Source organism: Eriocheir sinensis, chromosome 33 (assembly GCF_024679095.1).
Source record: "Eriocheir sinensis breed Jianghai 21 chromosome 33, ASM2467909v1, whole genome shotgun sequence".
NCBI lineage: Eukaryota > Metazoa > Arthropoda > Malacostraca > Decapoda > Varunidae > Eriocheir > Eriocheir sinensis.
In genome coordinates this window covers 1877156-1902104 of record NC_066541.1, presented here as the reverse complement: position 1 = coordinate 1902104, position 24949 = coordinate 1877156, and the positions used below count along the sequence as shown (strand labels likewise).

Here is a 24949-nt window from a genome sequence, read left to right as displayed (position 1 = left end):
TGCTGGTGGTGCTGCTGTTCCCTATTGCTGAATTGCAATATAATTCACATACATATCACAAGGAGGATCTGCTGTAAGGATAAAACAAGAGCTCATTATTAAATTATTTCCATGTGCTAATTTAGGTGCATTTGGTACCACCCTAAAAAATAAAAAAAGGTATGAAAATTTTGATACCAGAATATCTGAACAAGTCTTTAAACTATGTAAAATATACTTGCCATTGAGTGGCTCTTATTTCTTCAAATGTCTTTGTAATATTTTACATTTTCTTTCTACAATTTTACTGTGTGGCATGCTAGTTCACACATTTATTTATTCTTTACACCACATAACTTTTTCAACACTATAAATAAATCTCACCAGTGTTCTTCATATTTCTTGCATTTTCCCACACTAGGACTTGAGAGGCACATATATATACAGTTTCCCTTGTAATTATGATTTTCACATCTAAAATGTACTATTGAAAGCATGATAATATCCTTAAACAATAATGTTTTTCCTATAACATAATAAAAGATGGAACATGTACTGGTAAAACTGTTTACAAAAACTTATTTACTACAACAATGGTATAGTAAATCGTTCCTTTTTTAATATAATCTGGTCATTAAATGCATAACAATTAATTCAGTATTTACAACAATACTGAGCATTTCAAACATCAACTTTAATCTACATTTGATATCTTCACCTCCTGAGGCAATGACAATAGTAAAATCTACTTTACTTACTCTGATTCCATCATCTCGTGTTTTACAAACAAAATCCTAAATAATTTCGATCTCATGTAAGATTTCAAAGCTTACTGTGAGATTTACATGTTTCTGAGAATTTTGTGCTGAAGCCACTTAATTATCCCTGTCAGCTTTTGGTTGCTCAAATTTTCATTATAACACAAGTTAGTACTAAATGTACTGCCATCAATATTTTCCTTGTTTCCATGCATCAGTCTGCAGTGTAACTAGTACATGAAATCTTAGATCATTTTCCTTAAGCTATTAAATGTCTTTTGCTTTGAAAAAAAAAATGTCAGCGATCTATTTTTTTGTTTTGACCATTTCTATGATCACCTTACAGTCACCTACATTTATCCCTCCTTTTCACTTCTTTCTTCCATAACCAATTCACAGTTATAACTGCTCCAGTATTTACTTTTAAACTCCTCTTATATGGTGCAATGGACTGATTCACTAATACTGCAGTTTCCTGTAAATTCTTGGAGTACACTGAAGTTCAGAGTTGTAATATAATAGTATCATTTCCCAGCAATATAATGCTTGTGCTTGTCAAGGAGTTTCAACATTAGCATTTTGCTTTTTTATTGTCATGCAGTTTCACTGAACACAATTTTGGTCAAGATATTTCAAATGGTTATTGGTGTACAGTAAATAATTTACTAAAATAACTACTGCATATATTTGGTGAAAATTTTGTTCATGAGAGATATTTCACTGTTTAAAGCTTGGTAATCAAGATCTGCTGTTTCTTTTTATTTATTATTAAGTGAGCATAAATAGTTCAATATGACAAAGAAATGAGTTCTTAAGCTATAGCACGTCAACCATTAAAAGTACTTAAAAATAAGCATGGGATCCCAGTAACCACTTTCAACCACATATTTCAAAAATATATATCTGTAAACTGAAGCATATTACTGTTTATCCACACATCACTTTCATTTTGTAAACTTCCTCTTGTCACTGCTAAAATTTTATTCCACTCACCTCACCATTCTCTTGACATCCAGTCCACAGGGCACAACCATAACACATGCCATTGTCTTTACTCTTCCAGTCACACAAGAATCACTGATGAGGCAGCAGGCTCCCATCCATGACCATCAATCTTCATATCCAGTCCCTGGTGCAGTTTTAGAGTTCAACAAAGTGATGGTGGTAGTGCTCAACACTCTCCAGCTGGGGAGCGAAAAGCTTGAAGGCATTGAGGAGTGGTGAGCCAAGTTCCTGGGGTTCATACTGGAGTCTCCTGATCTGTCTCCTCAATGCGTCCGAGTCTCCACGGAGGAGTGTCATTAACTGGAAGGCAGTCATAGGTTAGCATGAGTGCTCATCATCTTTACTCATTATTTTGAACCCATCTATCTTGCATGAGCATGGTTGCTTCTTTTAATTTTCCTCTTTTTATTATGTATTAATGACCAAGATACTGGTTGAAAAGTTTTCTTAGCTCCCATTGCTTTTTTTCACATACATATCTATTTTGCTTCTCTTTTAAAATTGTGAAGATCAGTATACCAACTGTAAATTGTGTACTTAATTTTTTATGAATGATTTTAACTTACATGGGGAATGCATATGCTTCAACTTTCATATGCTACAATATCATATTGCCATTTTTAATTCAGATTTTATTGATAATATGTCATTAAAATTTTTTCAACCTCTGCATCCTGTAACTGGAAGCTGTCTTGCACTCTGAATGCTCATTAAGAAATTGTGTTGATGTGATAGATTTTCAATGCAATCAAAACTGCCTAAGTTTTCAAGGAGCTTCCCTGAGATGTGATGGTGTTGTAGCTTTGTTCTTGGCCTTTATGAAGGTTCTTTAGAAAACATTGAAAATTATATCTATGATCAAAATAATGACAACACTAGAAAATTAAACCAACTTTTGAGTGAAGTGAAATATGAACTGCATCTTATGTAAATTTATCAAAACTTTTGTTATGAAAGTTTTTGGCAAGATGCAGCTAATTTAATGAGGCAATTCCAATCAACCACACCTTTACCCTTTTAACCAGATAACAGCCTTTGAAATACAACTTTAACAAATTTAACTGCCTCCTATCTTACTGAAGCAAGATATTAATACATATTTTTAAATACCTCTGGGCTGTCAAAAGATTTTAAAGTTTTAAATTACCAAAGTTATTACACTGAACTGCAGGAAGACTTCAAAACACCTGTATTTATATGTATGTAAATGTATGTAGTTTCTAAGTTAGAGAAAAGAAAAATAGTAAAGAAACAAGTGTAATTACAAAACAAAATGTTAAGAGAAAAGAAAACAAGGAAACTAATAGCTACCAGACTTCACAGTGTTAACTAACACACATTTACAGATCAAAGTAAAACAGCAAACTTTGTATACATCTAATTCAAATTGTGTAATGGTAAAATTCACCTTATACAAAAATGACAGTCCACTTACCATGTCCTCTTTATCACATATCACCCCTAGTAATGGGTGCTTATTTTGAAAGTCATAAAACTACTGGAAAGCTTTCTTTTTTTATACTTAGTTTTCCTGAATAATTTTATACAATGCTGTTAGGCATTTTCACAAGACTGAACATGCACTTTGAAGAGGAGTTGAATAATGACCATGCTGCATTTAGGTATTCTAAACTTATCCTTATATTCATTGTTAAAAGCAAAAGAACTGCATTGAAATAGTATGTACATCCAACTTTTCATATGATATGTTACTTATAGGTTAACCAGGGATATCTTCATCATTATATATTTAAGATAGTCACTCTAAGCAGATACATGTAATGGAAGATGCCTGCAATTGGTCTGATGTTAGATGTGTTAGCTACAGTAAATAACCAGGGATATAAGATTGTTGTCAGACTAAGCGGATCAGTATAATGGAATATTCATGCCTGCAATTGGTCCGATGTTAGATGTGTTAGCTACACTGTTATATACATTTTCATAAACATTTGAATGTTATACATTTCCTTCGACTTTTTTAATTTCTTACGCTTGGGTCATATGGTGGATTTTCCTACAAGACGAGACTGTGACAAGCAACTCCCAAAGTCTGTTTTAGGAGAGGGGCTTCCTTACCTTGATGACCATGAAATAACTTTTCATTATATGTACTTTGAGTTTTATGCATTGAGGAGTTGGCTCACTAAAGCATGAATTTCTCATTTCAACTTTTTGTATTTATATTTACTCCATTTTATCTTGTACCAGTCAGACTTTCCACATGTCACCATTCACTGCACAAAACACATGTCCTTTGGGGTCAGCAGAGGAGTCTTGGGCTGTGAGGTCGCCTGAAGCATGCCCCTAAGCATGACCCTGACTGTCGACCCACCTGGTGCCCGTCTCCTCGACCTCTACCATGGCAGTCTCGCCCTCGTGATCCAACAGTCTCGCCTCATCGTCGCCACCTACCACGGGTCATCAGAGCCTCGAGTCACAGGTCATGACAGGTTAACATGCGCAACAATGACACACATCTCCATACATGCGGCCTTGCCCCATCTTGGAATCCAGGTCAGCTCCCACACAGGTCAAGGAAGGTCAACCAGTGGCAGATCTTAAAGCCTTACTGAAGTTGGTACATTGGTGGCTGGTCGGAGTCTACATGCCAAAAAATTATTTATATTTTTGTATTTTGTAATCAATTATCCAGCTGCATTTGCACTGATTGGTAAAATAGTTTAAGTAAAATAACTTAAAATATAAATACTACTTTTAAAATGAAAAGTAATGTCGTTGAAATTTGAAAAAGAATAAAAGGTGGTTGCACATTACAGTAAACCCTCTATTTAATCAGACTAATTAGAGGGAGACCTCATTCTGAATAGCTGAAAATCTGAAATATCTGAAGTATAAGCTTGTATGTATTCAAGCAAAGCTGTTCCAGAGTTTACCTATAATTTGATTATTTCTTGCACAAAAGATTAAGACACCACAGGGGAGCTGGAGTAAAGCATAGTCATATAAATACAAATTAAAACAGCTCTGAAGTAGTCTTGTGCAACGAGGTGGTGGCGTTTGTAAAGTTCCCTACAAAGATAAGTGTGAGGCGTGCCATGTGTCAGGAAAACTAATTCAGGAAAACTAGTTCTGAATGATTAAGTTATGAGTCGTATCTAAATTATTGTTGAATTTAGAAATTAATCAAAATTGCCTGTGACTGTCAATATGATCAAAAAATAAAATCAACCAAAGAACAGCCACATTTCTCATCCTACACCAATGAGGTAAATGTTTGTTCTGAAATGATGTGCTTCTGACTTAGCCATTCTTCTCTATAAACTAGGATCTTCATCTGATCTACAACGTCCATCTGGATGCTGTTCAGACACATGCCATGTTCCTCTGAATTTTGCCTGATTTATGAATGTGTCCACAGCCCCAAAAGAGTCCAATTTATCTGATTTCTGGAATAAAGAGGTCCGATGTATAGAGGATTTACTGTGTGTCAAAGTGCCAGTACAAACTCCAGTGGCTAATATCATGTTTAATATTTTTTAAATGATCCCAGACTATTAGGAAGCACTTAGTGTTAGGCTAAGGTGAAGGTAGAGGAAAAGATAAGACAAGTGAGGATGTAATGCTGGCTTGCAGAGAAGACAGCAGGAGTTGCTTGAAGATGGCTAGAATAAAGATGAGGTTAATACCAGACTAGTAAGATGATCTCTTACATAGATAGATGTGAGAAATTAATACAAGCAAGACATAAAACAAAAAAAGCCATACAATATTAGTAGAATATTTAATCTGGTGCTGTCGTGGACTCCAAGACAGGTGTTTCCGAGACCCATATTAAAATGTACCACCAAAAATTATTCCAGAGTTACATTAAAAGAGAAAAAGAAAAATCTACTTGACAAAAATAATAATAACAAAGCTTAAACTAAAGTACTACTACAACACAAAAGCAATACCAACAGTTTACACGATGGCATGATAATAAAAATAAGAAGCAAGGTTTGTATAATGTGTTGAGTGTTTTTGTGGTGTCTTGAATTTCTTTTAAAATGTTATACAAATCAACAACTTTTAACATACTCCTTTTCATTATACACCTCGAAAATTGAATAGGTCTTACAAGGATGACATCCTTAAAAATTGATAAGATCACACACGTCCAAGTTTCTATGATACATGAAACATAATAAGCAATATAGCAAATGAAAGAAACTAAATTTACTGCGGACTCACAAAAATTATGTACCTTTAGGGTCTTTTACTTCAACAACAATTAAATGAAAACTAAGCCTTTTGTACAGGATTTCTTTAATATGCAAAAGCAGATGTGAATATAAAAACTGTCTTGTAAAATCTGAATGTGTGTGTGTGTGTGTGTGTGTGTGTGTGTGTATAGCAAGAGAGATGTGACCCTGTGCAGACTTTCCCACCAGCGACCACTACCCTGCCTTCCACCTTGCCTGTCAAGATTAACACTAAAAGTGCAGCTTCCTACCCTGCAACTGGCGGTTGATTATTGCTGTTATGCTCCCCGATTCTTCCCCCTTCTTGACGACCAACAGCGGCTTGGTCTCACTCTCATCTGACAGGTTGGCAACGCAGTGGCCATTGCCCATCCCAGACAGGCTTTCGTTGACCTGAGGACCGATAAGGTGGTGTCAAGATGCGTCCAAGGCGTCTTAAGGGGGTGGAAGAAGGTGGTGGTGGTAATGTCCGTAAACACTTTTCAATTTTTATTATTCAGAATGCTTTTGCTTAACTAGTTCTCCTCTATATACTCAAAAATTAGGATGTATTCAATTTTCTTCTTTTAGAAGTTCTATAGCGTTGAAATGCACTACTACGGCACATGTAAGTAAAATATGTTAAATTGTTATTATTTTCGGGATGATTGCAAAGTTACAATACTCAACATGTTTGGCTAAGCAGACAGTGAATACCTAAGAAGTGGCTGTATTATTGTAAGTGAGGCATTTTGTCCTCCACGGTTGGCCGTTTATCAAATGTTACTACTCACCAAGAAGACAAAAGCTCAAAAATTAAACACAGAGGGAACCAAACTGCACAGCAATCAGAGGCTGGAAGGAGGAGGAGGAGAAAGAGGAGAAAGTCAAGTGTCTGTCCACCTGTTCCATAAGGGGAATCCTTGTTTCCCCAAACGAGTCATCTAACCCAAATAAAAAAATAATTGAATACTATGCATGCATGTTTTAGTGTATTGTTTCCTGACTCACAAGTTATAGGAAGACACTATTTAATAGTGTATGTATGGAACTAAATTTATTATACAATTTGACTAGTTCTGGGGATTTCAGCTTTGAAAACATACTGCTTTCATCTTTACTTCTGAAGTTCAAGCTGCTTAAAAGATTAACTTGTTCAGCCCATAATATCAATATACAGTACGTCTATTTATTAAGAAGAGAATGTTGCAAAATATGGTTTCAATTTTAAGTTTATGAACGAAAACTTGGTGGGATTGGGGCACGATTAAGACGAGGACAATAGTTCACTGATATTTAAAAATGATTGTCCTGATTCGTTGCTAACTAATAAAATGAGGATGAAGGGAGACGTGGACCTCTTTTCAATGAAGCAGCTGGAGTGAAGTAGCTGGAATGACGTATTGTTTGCAAAGTTAATTTCTTTGACTGAAACACCAGGTAGGGACTAGGAAAGAGAAAAATTCACTTTCCCCTAACAAAGTATCAGAAATAGTACATTATCTGGGTATTTCTTAATCAAGTGGTGTCATGATGCTGCTTTTTTTTGTCATTGACTGGGTTAGTCACAATGCACAAATCAAAACAAGGAAAACACTTTTGTCATACAGTTATAGATCTTTCACACTAAAATACACTCACAAATACTGAGGTATGAGATTGCTGCCTTCATTCAGTGAGAGAGGTAAAAAGAGGAAAAAGTGCAGGAATAATGTTTAAACAAAACAAAAAGTAAAGGTAAAGTTGGGGGCATACACTAGCTGTGTGTTGCATCAGCTCTTTGGCCCTTCAGCCTTTGGTGGGTAAAAACCCATTACCCCAGGACACATTAAATAAAAAATGAAGCAGGATATAAGATAGTTAATGTAATGTAAGAGGAAGAATAAAAAAGAAAAGAAATGATAGTTAGGTAAAGGGAACTATGATGTATTTATGGAGGAAAAGTAAATTAGAACAGCTGATCATTAAGGAGAAATTAAGTCAGAGTGTAATGAGAAATGAAGGCAAACAAAGGCAAAAAAGTGGAGAAAAAAAAAGACGAAAGAAAGACTGGAGCAAGAGGATATAAGAGGCCCTGCTACCTGCCTCCTCTTCCACTTCTCGTGATGTCCTCTCGCCACCCTCAGGCAACTGTCAGGAAACAACACGATGAGAGAAAAGCTTATTTGTTATTGATCCTTTCGTTTTATCTTTTATTCGCCCCATCATGCATCCACCGTTAGGTCTGTTCTGACATACTGACCATCGTCATCAACTTCATCAGTATAATCACCATTCTTATAAGAAATTTAAAGAGTTATTAGTAGTGATAATACTCTTAGCATGAATAAATTTATGGTCATCATGAACTTCAATCTTACTGAGGTCAGCAATGCAAACCTATATAATTTGACAAAGCTTGTCCATGTCTTGAATGAATGTCACACGAGTCAAGAAAGTTAGCGTCAGGAAAATAAGATATAATGTCTTGCAGTATACATAGTCTGTAGTACTGAAAGGATGAAAGTCAAATTATAAAAGACCAGAAGACCTTTAGGAGTTGAAATCTTCAAAGTTAGAATAAAATGTATACATAATACAAATCATTAGTATGTACAGAGAAAGGATACAGTTAGAATATGAATATATTTATGTACACACTTTAGAAGTTTAGAGGATAATGAAACACTACACCTGCAGAAAACAGTTCAAAACACAACATAAGGAAGTGATATAATATAGTTTTAACCTGAAAAAGAAAAAAAGAAATAAACCATGGACTACTTTACTTGGCTTGTACTAGACAGTTAACTACTGCTCTCAACATAACTAATTACTAACGGGGTAGTTATCCATCCCCTTTTCCTGCTCAGCCAGTCAATAAACACAAATGCCACTGCTGCCTCATGTTCATCAGCCACAACTGTGTATGCAAAATCAGGGCTACGTAAAAACTCCCTTTATTCTATGGAATCGACTGGGAAGGATTGTTATAGAAAAATTAAGTCTCTCCGGAGAACACTGTGAGCATCCAAAAGTCATTCACGAGGGACTATGTAGATGCGATCTTTAGGCTAACAGACAAAAGAGCATCTCATTGATTAAAATAAACAGGCAAAACACCCGAGATGGCGACGGCAAGTCCTGGGAGGGATAATAGGTCAGCAGGCAGGTCGCGTCTCACGATCACGGTGACAACATCATGCAACTCTCGCAGTACGATCCAAGACCAGACCACCGGCGCAACATTCATTAACAGAACCAAACTTGTATCGGCAATTTGATGATCAGGCAGTGTGTCATGGAATTACTATTGTGTTGAGCGTGTAAGTCCGAGGGAAAGAGTGTGGGTGGTGGTGTTGGGGCTGAGGGGACACAAGGACACTGCAGGGTCGGGACCCATTCCCAAGGCCAATCAAGACTCACACAATATCATTGAACTACATATACTCTCAGAGGAGTGTATGGGAATCTGTTGAAAATGTATGTGATAGCCTGATAGTGTTTATCAACTATGCTTTAGAGCTACTAATCAAGCAACTGGAAATAGGAATCTCAGTTGTACTGCTATTATTTTGCTGCTGAATTTTATGTAACAGATCAATCTTTACCTCACATGACACTGGAAAATTCAGTTGTCAGGATTCAATCAGTGTCTTTCAACAGGAGTGGGTACCCTTAAGAAAAATATTAATTTTTGATGTAAAAGCATCTAAAATTCTTTGCTTGAAAGTTTAGGAAGTGAGTTAGTAGCCTTGTGTCCCTCAAGCCTATGAGGCATGTAGCCCGCCTTGAGGTGGTGGGCAGTCCAGCAACACGGCCAGATTGGTTCAGCAGAGAGATGCACGCCGCCAGGGAGCCGCGGTGGTGGTGGTGGCGGCAGTGAGGGTAGTGGTGGTCATAACAGTGATGGTAGTAGCGGTGGGAATCACAAACTACTTCACAAATAAGTGCAGACCAAAGTGTTGTGCAGGTCAAGGGCCACGGGGGCTATGGTGGCAGCCTGCTGTAGCTCCCTTAGTGATGTGCATCCCACTGCTGATGCCAGACCACCGAGGGGGTTTGGTGGCTGGCACAAGACAACACCGACAGCAGGAATCAACGTCACTGTCCCTGGCACACGGTGACACGGGCAGGCAAAACATGCACTTCTCAAAAGCTTCTCAGTCTGAATTTGAGGCCAAAATACATCAATCTTTTAAAATACCCAAAACTTCATATATGGAATGCAAATGAAATGCCATGTACATATATAAAAATGTGGCTCAACTTAATAGTCCTTACAGCTTTTGAAAAATCTTGCACCTGCAGTGCTAGGTAAGATACAAATGGTGTAACGGGACAATCTGGCTGCCCTGCCTTCAGGATATTACCAAAACATAACTATACATATATGTCAAATTAATGGATTAATAAACAATCCTCAGATGATTTAAGATCTGATGGGGAATGCACTGAATTTTCTATGTAAATATCATGAGTACATGCTGAGCAACTGATTCTTATTACAGAGAGGAGAGCCAGACAGCTTTTACCCTTTGCACCACATTCCCTTGAGCTCCATGGCTACACATGATCCAAGTGGATACAGATGAGACAGAAGGGGAGGGGAGGGAAAGGATAAATAAATAATACAGAGGCAGTTACTTTCACCAGGGAAAACAAGATGCTGACTTACTCTTCTAAACTCTGCAATCTGCGGGTATTAGTAAAGAGGTGTGGTCAGTCGTGCCCTCATCAGCAGCAAGGCTTAAATTCTGATCCGCTGCGTGCACACACACACACACACACACACACACACACACACACACACACACACACACACACACACACACACACACACACACTCTCTCTCTCTCTCTCTCTCTCTCTCTCTCTCTCTCTCTCTCTCTCAGGTAAATAGGTCTAAGATCTATTAATTTCATTCATCCATGTATTCTCTGAGATAGATAAAATTAGCATAAGAGAGACCAGGATAATGGAAAGATGTGATCTGTATACATTGATAAATTAAATCATGTAGTATATCATGAAATTTTAAAAACAAGCTTAGGCAATATGCAATGTGAAAACAGTAACTTATCATCACATCAATGCAAGTAAAAAACAAAGTTTGTTTAGTTTAGACATGAGTTGTTAATGTTACGGATAAGTAAGCCTAAAAGTATAAAATGATATGTATTTCATAAATAACAACCTAATCTTAGCCTGGTTAATGTGTTTTGGGTAAATATGGTGGCGTGATGGTGAGTGGCTCATGTGTTGCTTGAATGTCTGGTGATGGCTGCAATGGTGGCTAACAGTGGGAGTGCTGAGAACAGACCCTTGTGGGGTGGAGGAGTATGAGAGGTGTATATGAGATAAACATGAAGGAATAATGTTAAAGAGACAGAAATGAAAGGCACCATGATAAGTAATGTTATAATGATGATGGATTGTGACACTGTGGTGGTTGTTGTGTTGATAAAAGAGAAAACTAGAATGAGAGGGCAGGTAAAGGTGAGATCAGTATTATGAGCATCATGGCACTGTGCAGATTATTATAGCTGTGTCAACTATATCATTAAAATAATGGGACAACCAGACAGAACAAAATTAAAAGCAAATTATGGTGCTGGAAAATCTTCTATTAAAGCCTAGGTGATTATAAACTAAAAAGAAAATAGCCAAAACCTTCATACATGTCAAATAGCAAAATGATGACTGCAAAAATCTGGAAGATCAAAATGAAAAAAAGCTCTCTTCTTCCATTTAGCAACCCTCCCCTCTCACCATCCCCTCCAGAGGCTGGAGTGGCTGAGGCACAGATGATGAAGTGATGTGTTGGAGAGAGAGGGCGGGGGCGGGGCCTCTAAATGGAGTGAAGTGTGCATAACTACTTACTGTCAGCTGCTCTCCTCTGATCTTTCTCGGAGACCACAAAAGTCCACCAATAAAAATAATAATAATAATAATAATAATAATAATAATAATAATAATAATAATAATAATAATAATAATAATAATAATAATAATAAAAATATAACAATGCCCCATATTAAAACTTCCCAATACAGCTAAAAATCTAAACACACATTGGGCATCATGTTAGTAAAATATAAATCTTTTAAAATCAACAAACTAACTTTTGTTGCTTGAAATGTATGGTGTCCTTCCAAACTCATAAAATTTACAAAGAAGATGAGAAATAGAGAATTTGCGAGGACAGTTTGTGAAGATAAAAAAAGAAAAGGAAAGAAAGATGGGAGAGGCAAATATTATGTACCTGCATGAGTTTCTTGACCACATCCCTGCCAAGAATATGATCAAACACTGCCTGCAGGAACTGGTCCCCCATGATGGTGAGCTTCAGCTTGTCTCGGTGCCAGATGAGAACCCTAGAGTCTTCAATAGCTGTTGCTGATACCTGGGGACAAGAGGCACTGTTGTTCCTGGCAGTACTGGAAGCCAAGGGTGAATGAAGTCTCTCTCTCTCTCTCTCTCTCTCAAAGAGCAAAATACTCTCCTCCCTCACAACCGCATTCAATATGTCCTTACGACAAGGAATCATCCCTTTGGATTGGAAAAAGGCTAATGTGACACCGATTTTTAAGGAAGGAGACAAAAAATTACCAAGTAATTACAGGCCCATTAGTCTAACTTCAGTTGTAGGTAAGCTACTTGAGAGCATAATTAGAGACAAAATTGTGAGTTACCTTGAAAGCCACTCATTAATTGGGGATTCACAACATGGCTTCTGTAACAAAAGATCCTGCCTATCAGACCTATTGACCTTTTATAACAACCTCTTCTCAGTTTATGACATAACCAAATCATTAGACATAGTCTATCTTGTTTTCCAGAGAGTGTTTGATAAAGTCCGGCATCAAAAATTACTTTACAAATTAAAGCAAATAGGTATTGACAGTCAATTACACCAATGGATCGCAAATTGGTTGAACAACAGACAACAAAGTGTGGTGATTGACGGATTTAACTCAGAGTGGGCGCCGGTCACTAGTGGCGTCCCTCAGGGCTCAGTTCTTGACCCAGTGTTCTTCATTATTTACATCAACGATGTGGATGTTGGACTCAATAATCGCATTAGTAAATTTGCAGACGACACAAAGATTGGTAACTCGGTTCTCACTGACGAAGACAGGCAAATCATCCAAGAGGATTTGCACAAAATTTCAGCTTGGTCGGATAGATGGGAGATGCCCTTTAATGTAGACAAGTGCCAGGTCCTTCAAGTTGGAACAAGAAATAAGAAGTTCAATTACGAAATGCACGGCGTTAAACTCAAAAGCGTTCAATGCGTTAAGGACTTGGGGGTCAAAATCGAGTCAAACCTCAAATTCTCACAACAATGCATCGATGCAGCTAATAAAGCTAACAGAATGTTGGGCTTCATTAAAAGAAACTTTTTATCAAGAATAAAGATGTAATACTTCCGCTCTACAATAGTTTAGTCTGACCCCACTTGGAATATGCGGTACAGTTTTGGTCTCCCCACCATGCAAAGGACATTGCTAAATTAGAAGGTGTTCAGCGTCGGGCAACGAAAATGATCCCTTCCTTGAGCAACAAATTCTGCGAAGAAAGGCTTTCCACCCTTAACATGTTCTTTCTTGAGAAACGTCGCCTCTGAGGGAAACTGATCGAATGTTTTAAAATACTTAACGGTTACACGAATGTAGACAGATCAAAATTGTTTATGATCAATAACACTTTGCGAACGAGGCACAATGGCATAAAACTCAAATGTAGACAAGTAAATTCAGACTGTGCCAAATTTGTCTTCACCAACATTGTAGTGCAAGAATGGAATAAGCTCCCACTGTCAGTGATCCAGTGTAACACGACTGACTCCTTTAAAAACAAGCTCGACTGTCACTTCCTTGAACTTAATATTAACTCGAGTTGAAATGCAACGTTTTGGAGCTATCTGATTAATGTAGAAGCACTTAGGTTTAAGGACAGACCACCTAGTCTGGACCATGGGGTCTGTGTGGTCTGATTTTCTATGTAAATCTCTCTCTCTCTCTCTCTCTCTCTCTCTCTCTCTCTCTCTCTCTCTCTGAATGTGATACAAAGCTTCCCCAACTGGTTTGGGGGAAGTTGGGGTCAAAGCCCTCCTTTTGATGATCTATGAAATACACACACACACACACACACCTTGGGACATATTCATTGTCTTGGGTGCCTTTAAATGCTACTATTGGCAACAAGGGAATTAGCTGGCTGAGTTGCGTTGGTCCCCATGGTTCTGGCACCAGGAACACCAACAGCTCTCTCATACAAGTTGCTGATATAGGAGGTTGAGAATTTCAGATTCTTGGTACATACCATTTTCCACTCCTACACTGATGACTCTACTTTGCATTACTCAACTTCTTTTAACCCCTTCCTTTCCTACAAGAAGACATCAAGCTACAGGAATGGAACAAAAAGTGGCTGCTACAATTCAATGAAGAAAAATGTAGTCATGTACCTTGGGAGGTGATATCCAGCATACCAATACCACATGGGAAACACTCCACTATCCACCACAAAGGCAGAGAAAGACCTGGGAGAATGTTACCATGCTGCCAGTAAAACCTAAATCCGTGCCAATCACAGCAGATTGGTTAACAGAAGACCCTCCCTACAGAAACTGCATGACTAGGCTGGGTGCTGCAGTGCTAAACCTCAGATCTTGTTTTTATTTCTGAATGGGGCAGGAGGAACTTGGTGTCCTTCAATGCCTCAAAAACTCAATTTCCCCATCTGTCAACACAATCTTCCAAACACCCATCCCCTATGGTTCAGTAACACACAGTTGTCCCCTCCTACAATAAATATTCTCGGTCTATTCTTATATTAAAATCTTAACTGGAAGCTTTACATTTCCTCTCTTGCTAAATCAGCTTCCTTGAGGTTAGACGCTTTGTATCGTCTCCACAAGTTCTCTTCTCCCTCTCATGCTGTCCTTATACAGGGAATTTGTCTGCTCTCATGGCACACGGTGTGCATCTCATGTTTTGGGGGGCTCCACACACACAGCTCTGGTTTGGCTCTTTGTCTTATCTACCCCAGTCCTCTTACTAGCAATCTCCTACCTCTTAAATTCCACCGCAACGTTACATCTCTCTATCTTTTATTGATATTTCCATGCTGATTTCTCTTCTGAACTTGCTAACTATCTGCATGCCTCACTCATGGCCCCGCTGCATATAACTGTATACTTTTACTCATCCCTATTCTATCCAGTTCCTTTATGCAAGAGTTAACCATCTTCATTCTTTAAGCCCTTCTGTTGGTACACTCTGTAACTGCCTTCCTTCGAACAAATTTTCTCTCGCCTACAACTTGAACTCCTTCAAGAGATCAAGGAGTGTCAGGTCACCTGTCCACCCAATATTGACGTCTCATTCTTTTTCTTTTGTTGGAGCAGTGTCGAGCAGGTTATTTTTTGCGTTTTTTGATGATCGACCACCTATCAACCCAGACTCTGGCGAAAATCTAAAGAGATCAAGTGGACCTCCAGGGGTCAGCATGAGCCATGCAAGATGGCACCACTATAAAACTCTTGCCTCTGCCATTTACTGGCAGACACACGCCAGTCCTCGTCGACAGACCGACTTGGTCGGCTAGATTTCGATCGTCGATAGAGTCAGTCTGTCGGCTCCCTGCTACGGGCCGCCTTTGGCAAAGGCCCGTGCTCCCTCGTGCAGGAGAGAGCTATCTCCCCGCACTTACTGGCTGGGGCAGACCAGCAGCTCCTATCAAGAAATGCCTTCTACCGCTAAAGGCAGAGAAAAAAAGTCAGGTTACGTCAAAAAGTCTTCCAATGGATAGGCTTGGTCCAGTGTTGTAGACATAAGCCTCATTATTAAGCACTATAAAAGAAAAAAAGTTTGAAATAACTAGAGGGAGAGGGGAAGAGTGGCATCTATGTTGGTCTAGAACTCTAGATTAGGTAACGATTCTTACGTTTAAAAGGGCCTGTTCACACGGGGAGTATGCTACGCCGCGCGTGGCTTTCAGTCGCTTCCTTTGTTTTCAATAAGACTGTTCATAAAGGATACAAAGCTAAGCGAGCGACGCCAGTAACGCCCCTAACGTAACCCATTTCACTTACGTACAATTGCCAGTGTAGTCTGTAGGTAGGGGGAGCCCTTACACTGCTCACTGCTTGGCAACTGAGAAAGTGAGAAATTGCCAGCAGTCTGCGACTCGCTAAAGGCGGTGTCACACTAGCACTTTTTCCGTCAACTTTTTCCGTCGTTTTTCTGAAAATCGTCGATACCTTGGCTGCGGCCTGTCACACACAAACGGTGTTTCGTCTGAAACTTTCCGTCGGCACAGACCAAGGAATGTAAACAAACATGGAGTCCACGCTGCGGCAAAGATACGCTGCTCTGATACTTAGACGAGCTAAACAAGCCAAAAAGCGTGCATGGATGCGCTCATGGTTGGCTCGTCGGGAAAGAGAAAGTGTGTACCACAGGCTGTTAAAAGAGCTGAGTTTAGAGGATCATGAGACTCTGAAGAATTGGATCAGGTTGGACAAGAGCCAGTACCACAGACTTCTGGAGTTAGTGACACCTCTTATTGCCAGAAGTGACACCACGATGAGGAAGGCTGTCACTGCAGGAGAGCGTTTGAGACAGGTTGAAGCCACGCGGAAAGTCTCGGTCTTGGTCTTGGAAATGTAAACAAAGGCGGAAATTTGCAGGCGGAAACGATCCTGATCGTCTGACAAATTCATGCGATAAGTTCATGCGGAACGATGAAAAATCGACGGAAATCGCATTAATCGACGGAAAAAGTGCTAGTGTGACACCGCCTTAATCCAGTCATTTGAGGTAGTACCGTATAAAGAAGGCAATTTCATTTTTTTTTCAAGCACAGAATTCCTGGAAACAATGGAGCAGTTCATCGAAAAAGTACGGAAATATCTGTTTTCATGTATGGTTCCAGAAGGCTACAGGAATGTGAGCATCTCAAACTTAGCTTATGGGTAGTTGATGTTACCAGAGTGATCACTCGCACTCCCGCAACAATCGCGGACGTGCAAGGTAAAGAGAATGGAAGGTTGCTCCACCAAGGGGGGGGCGAGGTACCTAAATTTGTTTCATCTCCGCATGACGTCAGGTGAAAAGGGGACTGAGGGTCCGGGCATGGAAGAGAGGTCAGTCTCACGTCCACCTGCCTCTTGACCTGAGCTCCTCACTCACTCAATGGGAAACTGCGCTAAAGTGTGTTTTCTTTGACTGCCAACTTTTTGTATTGAGCGCGGATGTCGATCAGTTTCTGTGAAATTAAACAGTAATATACGGTTTAATCGGCTCCAAAGAGATCAAGAACTTAGAAAGTAATGGATGGAAATATGTGATATAAAAAAATACTTATTCTCGAGCAGATTCTGTTGGCTTTGTGCGTAATCGTCACTTTGAAACTTCAGCTTTTGAACGCAACCTAAAATACGACACACACACACACACACACACACACACACACACACACACACACACACACACACACACACACACACACACTCTGTATCTTTATCTACAGATGTATATTTTTCATTTTTCTTTCCTTCCCAACTGGGTGAATATCTGTCCTCTAGAAAATAGACATTTTGTGCTCATTGAACTTATCCATCTGACTGATCGAGGTGAATTTAGGTCAGGTGTTGTTGATGACCGCTGACCTGACTTGCTTGGCCTTCCGGTCGCTAATCCTTAGGAGAGTAGTGAAGCTGGCTCATTCTATTATAATTCCAAAAATGACACTTGAAACATATCTACATTTACTGTTGATGTCTAGGGAATGTATGACCATATGCTGATGCTATGTAGGAGCTTAAACGTTTGATGGTCTGTCTGTCTGTCTGTGTCTGTCTGTTTGTCTGTCTGTCTGTTTCCGTCTGTCTTTCTGTCTGTGTCCGTCTATCTGTCTGTCTGTCTCTCTCTCTCTCTCTCTCTCTCTCTCTCTCTCTCTCTCTCTCTCACCTGGAAGAATTCATCAGTGGAGACGCCAAACCACTCGGGGGAGTCTAGGAACTGGTGTTGGGAGACAATGTGCAGCGCCCGACCGTTTTGACTGATGACCAGCCTGGGGAAGGGAGGACCGAAGGAGTACAGCTTTTGGGAGGGTAATTCATGGGCTTAATGATTACTTTAAAAGGGGAAATTAAGTTTAAAATAAAACATAGAATATATATATATATATATATATATATATATATATATATATATATATATATATATATATATATATATATATATATATATATATATTTACGTCTACGCCTATAGCGCCGGTAGGCTTGCTTGAGGGGCCTGGATGATAGTCGGCCCCAGCCCGTTATGGCGCAGGCAAGTGTTTGTAGTGGCGCCATCTTCTCTTGGCTCATGCTGCCCCTCAGAACTCGTTCTTGATCAACTTGGACGGTTTCCTCTTGAGTCCGGGTTGATGGGTGGTCTTCAGGACAGCATGTGGGCAGTTTTAAGCCACTCGGCGGTGACTGAAAAATCCGAGGTGGTAGCATGGGGATTCGAACTCGCGTCGTCCATCACGCGGTGAACGTGGGCCCAGCACGCTATCACTCAGCCACCGTCTACCCATATATATATATATATATATATATATATATATATATATATATATATATATATATATATATATATATATATATATATATATATTCAAAATTCAAAATGGCGCACCTTCACCCTGCGCCGGAGTCCTCGCCTGGGGGGGGGGGGACCACAAATTCCCCCAGGGAGGACAGGGGCTGCCTACTTGAGAGGTGTCTTGATAACTCCTCGAACCTCTTTATCATCAATTTCTGCAACATTCACGGTCTTCGTTCTAATTATCATTCTGTGGAACACCATCTCTCCTCCTCTAAACCTCACCTCCTCTTCCTCACCGAAACACAAGTCTCTGAGGCTGCTGCCTGCAATCTCTACTCTGTTCCCTCCTACTATCTCTATCCTAAATTTCAATTGAAAGCTGGATGTTGCGCGCAATGACATCACTGGCTCTCATGCCCACGACCTTGACTCTTCAGAATTTTCCACCATCTGGCTAAGACTTCATTGTCATTCTATTACAAAATACATCTGTGCTGTTTATCTCTCACCTAACTCTCCTAACTATGTAAAATTCTTTGACTACTGGAATCCTAAAGTGGAGCACATCTTGACCCACTCTCCCTTCGCTGAAATCTCCATTTTGGGAGATTTCAATGTTCACCACCAGCTTTGGCTTTCATCCTCTTTCACTGAACAGCCTGGTGAACAAGCCTACAACTTTGCTCTCCTCAACGACCTAGAGCAGTTGGTTCAGCACCCTACACGTATTCCCGACCACCTTGGAGACGGGCCCAACATACTTAACCTCTTCTTTACCTCTAACCCTTCTGCTTACTCTGTCAAACTGTTCTCTCCGTTGGGCTCCTCCGATCACAGCCTTATTTCTGTATCTGTCCTATCGCTCCTGTACATCCTCTGGACCCACCGAAGAGGCGATGCTTCTGGCATTTTGCTTCAGGTCGGTGGGACGACCTGAGAATGTACTTTTCCGATTTCCCGTGGAATGACTACTGCTTCCAGGATAGAGACCCTTCTGTGTGTGCCCAGCGCATTGTAGAGGTGATTGTGTTTGGAATGGAGGCATACATTCCACGTACACTTTCTCTACTCCTCATGCTAAAAAGCCTTGGTTTAATCATGCTTGTTCTCGTGTTGTCAAAGATAGAGAGGCAGCTCACTAAAGGTACCAGAGCCTTCGCACTCCTGCTAACCAAGATCTTTATGTTTCAGCCCGGAATCGTGCCAAATCTATTCTTCGACTTACCAAAACATCTTTCGGAAATAGAAAATGTTAAAACCTTGCTTTCTCTAATTCTTCCAGAGACTTCTGGCACTTGGCCAAAAATATCTCCTCCAATTTCACTTCTTCCTTTTTCCCTCCCCTCCTTAACCTCGACGGCAGCACCGCCGTGTGATTTATCTCTAAGGCTGAACTCTTCTCTCAAACTTTCTGTAACAACTCCACTCTGGACGATTCTGGACATATTCATCCTCTTCATCCCCCCTCTGACTCTTTTATGACTGTTATTAAGATTCTTAAATGATGTTTTCTTTGCCCACTCTGGCCTCAACTCTCAGAAGGCTTATGGACCTAATGGAGTTTTTTTTTTTTTCACAACAAAGGAGGCAGCTCAAGGGCAACAAAAAAAGAAAACAATAATAAAAAAAAGCCCGCTACTCGCTGCTCCTAAAGTAAAACAAAAGAGGTGGCCGAAAGGAAGATCAAATACAGGAGGAGAGGTGTCCTGATACCCTCCTCTTGAAAGAGTTCAAGTCGTAGGCAGGAGGAAATACAGATGAGGGAAGATTGTTCCAGAGTTTACCAGCGTGAGGGATGAAAGAGTGAAGATGCTGGTTAACTCTTGTATAAGGGGTTTGGACAGTATAGGGATGAGCATGAGTAGAAAGTCGAGTGCAGCGGGGCCGCGAGAGGGGGGGAGGCATGCAGTTAGCTAGTTCAGAAGAGCAGTCAGCGTGGAAATATCAATAGAAGATAGAAAGAGAGGCAACATTGCGGCGGAATTTAAGAGGTAGAAGACTATCAGTATGAGGAGGAGAGCTGATGAGACGAAGAGCCTTAGCCTCCACTCTGTCCAGAAGAGCTGTGTGAGTGGAGCCCCCCCACACATGAGATGCATACTCCATACGAGGGCGGACAAGGCCCCTGTATGTGGACAGCAACTGTGCAGGGGAGAAGAACTGGCGGAGACGGTACAGAACGCCCAGCCTCGAGGAAGCTGATTTAGTAAGAGAGGAGATATGAAGTTTCCAGTTGAGATTTTGAGTTAAGGATAGACCGAGGATGTTTAGTGTTGAGGAAGGTGATAGCTGGGTGTTGTCAAATAATAGGGGATAGTTGTTTGGAAGATTGTGTCGAGTGGATAGGTGGAGAAACTGTGTTTTTGAGGCGTTGAAGGACACCAGGTTCTTCTTGCCCCAATCCGAAATAATAGTAAGGTCTGAGGCTAAGCGTTCTGCAGCCTCCAGCCTTGAGTCATTAAGTTCCTGAAGGGTGGGTCTTCTATTAAAAGAAGTTGAGTAATGCAGAGTGGAATCATCGGCGTAGGAATGGATAGGACAGTTCGTTTTGGAAAGAAGATCATCAATGAACCACAGAAAAGAGTGGGAGATAGGACAGAACCTGTGGGACACCACTGTTAATAGATTTAGGGAAGAACAGTGACCGTCGACCACGGCAGAAATAGCACGGTCAGAAAGGAAACTGGAGATAAAGGTACAGAGAGAAGGATAGAAACCGTAGGAGGGTAGTTTAGAAAGAAGATTTGTGCCAGACCCTATCAAAAGCTTTTGATATGTCCAGCCCAATAGCAAAAGTTTCACCGAAACGGCTAAGCGAGGATGACCAAGAGTCAGTTAAGTAGGCTAGGAGATCACCAGTAGAACGCCCCTTGCGGAACCCATACTGGCGATCAGATAGAAGGTCAGAAGTGGAAAGGTGCTTTTGAATCTTCCGGTTAAGGATTGATTCAAAAGCTTTAGATAGACAAGAAAGTAAAGCTATAGGACGGTAGTTTGAGGGATTGAGCGGTCAACCTTGTTAGGCACTGGCTGTATGAAGGCATCCTGCCAGCAAGAAGGAAAGGTAGATGTGGACAGGCAGAGGCGAAAGAGTTTGACCAGGCAGGGTGACAGCACGGAGGCACAGTTTTAAGGACAATAGGAGGCACTCCATCAGGTCCATAAGCCTTCTGAGGATTTAGGCCAGAGAGGCATAGAAAACATCATTTTGAAGAATCTTTATAACAGGCATAAAGGAGTCAGAGGGGGGATGAGTAGGAGGAATATGCCCAGAATCGTCCAGAGTGGAGTTTTTAGAAAAAGTTTGAGAGAAGAGTTCAGCCTTAGAGATAGATGAGACGGCAGTGTTGCCGTCAGGACTGAGGAGTGGAGGGAAAGATGAAGAAGTGAAGGTGGAGGAGATGTTGTTGGCTAGATGCCAGAAGTCCCGGGACGCGTGACAGAAACCAAGGGTGTGACATGTTGTATCAATTAAAGAATTTTGGTTTAGTCGGAGAATAGATTTGGTACGATTTCGGGCAGAAATGTAAAGTTCATAATTAGCATTAGTTTGAAGGCTCTGGTACCTTTTGTGAGCTACCTCTCTATCATTGACAGCACGAGAACAAGCGTGATTAAACCAAGGCGTTTTAGCGTGAGGAGTAGAGAAGAACGAGGAATGTATGCCCATTCCAGAGACAATCACCTCTGTGATGCGCTGCACACACAGAGGGTCTCTATCCTGGAAGCAATAATCATTCCACGGAAATCGGAAAATACATCCTCAGGTCGTCCCACCGAGCTGAAGCAAAATGCCAGAAGCATCGCCTCTTCGGTGGGTCCAGAGGGTGTACAGGAGCGATAGGACAGGATGCAGAAATAAGATTGTGATCGGAGGAGCCCAACGGAGAGAACAGTTTGACAGAATAAGCAGAAGGGTTTGAGGTAAGGAAGAGGTCTAGAATGTTGGGCCGATCTCCAAGACGGTCGGGAATACGTGTAGGGTGCTGGACCAACTGCTCTAGGTCGTTGAGGATAGCAAAGTTGTAGGCTTGTTCACCAGGATGGTCAGTGAAAGAGGATGAAAGCCAAAGCTGGTGGTGAACATTGAAATCTCCTAGGATGGAGATTTCAGCGAAGGGAGAGTGGGTCAAGATGTGCTCCACTTTAGAATTCAAATAGTCAAAGAACTTTACATAGTTGGTAGAGTTAAGTGAGAGATAAACAGCACAGATGTATTTAGTAATAGAATGGCAATGAAGTCTTAGCCAGATGGTGGAAAATTCAGAAGAGTCAAGGTTGTGGGCACGAGAGCAAGTGATGTCGTTGCGCACGTAGGTGCAACATCCAGCTTTGGATTGAAATTTAGGATAGAGATAGTAGGAGGGAACAGAGTAGAGATTGCTGTCAGTAGCCTCAGAAACCTGTGTTTCGGTAAGGAAGAGAAGGTGAGGTTTAGAGGAGAGGAGATGATGTTCAACAGAATGAAAATTAGAGCGAAGACCGCGAATGTGTCAGAAATTGAGAAGAAAGAGGTTCGAGGAGTTATTAAGACACCTCTCGGGTCGGCAGCCAGAAGGGGAGTCCTCCCTGGGGGAATTTGTGGTCCCCCCCCAGGCGGGGACTCCGAGGCTTGGTGTATGTGCGCTATTTTGAAATTTTAATTTTGGGAAAAGGTGTATATGTTGTGTGAATGTAGTGTGGTGTGGATAAAGAGAGGATCTGTCTTTAGAGAGCATGCTGAACTACTCTCCGGTGTTGGTGAGACAATAGGGAAACGGTTAGTGAGGACATGGGAAGGGTCTTTGGAGGGCTTCAGCTCCCTTCTCACCTCCCATATATACCTCACCGGGAGTGGCTTGCGCCCGTTCGGTAGGTGCCTCCTATTGTACTTAAAAACTGTGCCTCTTTGCTGACACCCTGCCTGGTCAAACTCATTCGCCTCTGCCTGTCAACATCTACCTTTCCTTCCCGCTGGAAGTATGCCTTCATACAGCCTGTGCCTAAGAAGGGTGACCGTTCCAATCCCTCAAATTATCATCCTAAAGCTTTACTTTCTTGCCTATCTAAAGCTTTTGAATCAATCCTTAACCAGAAGATTCAAAAACACCTTTCCACTTCTAACCTTCTATCTGATCGCCAGTATGGGTTCCGCAAGCGGCGTTCTACTAGCGATTTTCTTGCTCTCTTAACTGATCCTTGGTCATCCTCTCTTAGCCGTTTCGGTGAAACTTTTTCAGTTGCGCTAGACATATCGAAAGCCTTCGATAGAGTCTGGCACAAGTCTTTGCTTTCTAACCTGCCCACTTTCGGATTCTATTCCTCTCTTTGTCCCTTTATCTCCAGTTTCCTTTCCTGCCGTTCTATCTCTGCTGTGGTAGACGGTCACTGCTCTTTCCCTAAACCTCTCAACAGTGGTGTTCCACAGGGCTCTGTTTTATCACCCACTCTCTTCCTATTATTCATCAATGACCGTCTTTCCATAACAAACTGTCCTTTCCACTCATACGCTGATGACTCCACTCAGCATTATTCAACTTTTTTCAACAGAAGACCCACTCAACAGGAATTATATGATTCCAGGCTGGATGCTGCAGAACGCTTAACCTCAGACCTTACTATTATTTCCGATTGGGGTAAAAGGAACCTTGTGTTCTTCAATGCCTCAAAAAAACAATTTCTCCACCTATCAACTCGACACAATCTTCCAAACACCTATCCCCTATTCTTCGACAACACTCAGCTGTCACCATCTTTAACCCTAAACATCCTCGGTCTATCCTTAACTCAAAATCTTAACTGGAAACTTCACATCTCCTCTCTCACTAAATCAGCTTCCTCGAGATTGGGCGTTGTGTATCGTCTCCGCCAGTTCTTCTCCCCTGCACAGTTGCTATCCATATACAGGGGCCTTGTCCGCCCTCGTATGGAGTATGCATCTCACGTGTGGGGGCGATCCACTCACACAGCTCTCTTGGACAGAGTGGAGTCTAAGGCTCTTCGTCTCATCAGCTCTCCTCCTCTTACTGATAGTCTTCTACCTCTTAATTTAATTCCGCCGCCATGTTGCCTCTCTTACTATCTTCTATCGATGTTTTCACGCAGACTGCTCTTCTGAACTTGCTCACTGCATGCCTCCCCTCTCCTTCCGCGGCTACGTTGCACACGACTTTCTACTAAAACTCATCCCTTTACTGTCCAAATCCCTTACGCACGAGTTAATCAGCATCTTCACTCTTTCATCCCTCACGCTGGTAAACTCTGGAATAATTTTCCTTCATCTTGAACTCTTTCAAGAAGAGGGTATCAGGACTCCTCTCCTCCCGAAATTAACCCCTCTTTCGGCCATCTCTTTGGATTCTTTTTAGGAGCAGCGAGTAGCGGGCTTTTTTTTTTATTATTGTTTCCTTTTTTTGTGCCCAGGAGCTGTCTCCCGTATTGTAAAAAAAAAATACGG

General features: G+C 40.8%; 1 pseudogene; it reads right to left on the bottom strand.

Moving 5' to 3' along the window:
• Window positions 1-1895: 1895 nt before the first annotated feature.
• LOC127006517 (popeye domain-containing 2-like) overlaps window positions 1896-24949 on the bottom strand; it is a 100301-nt pseudogene continuing 77247 nt past the window's right edge.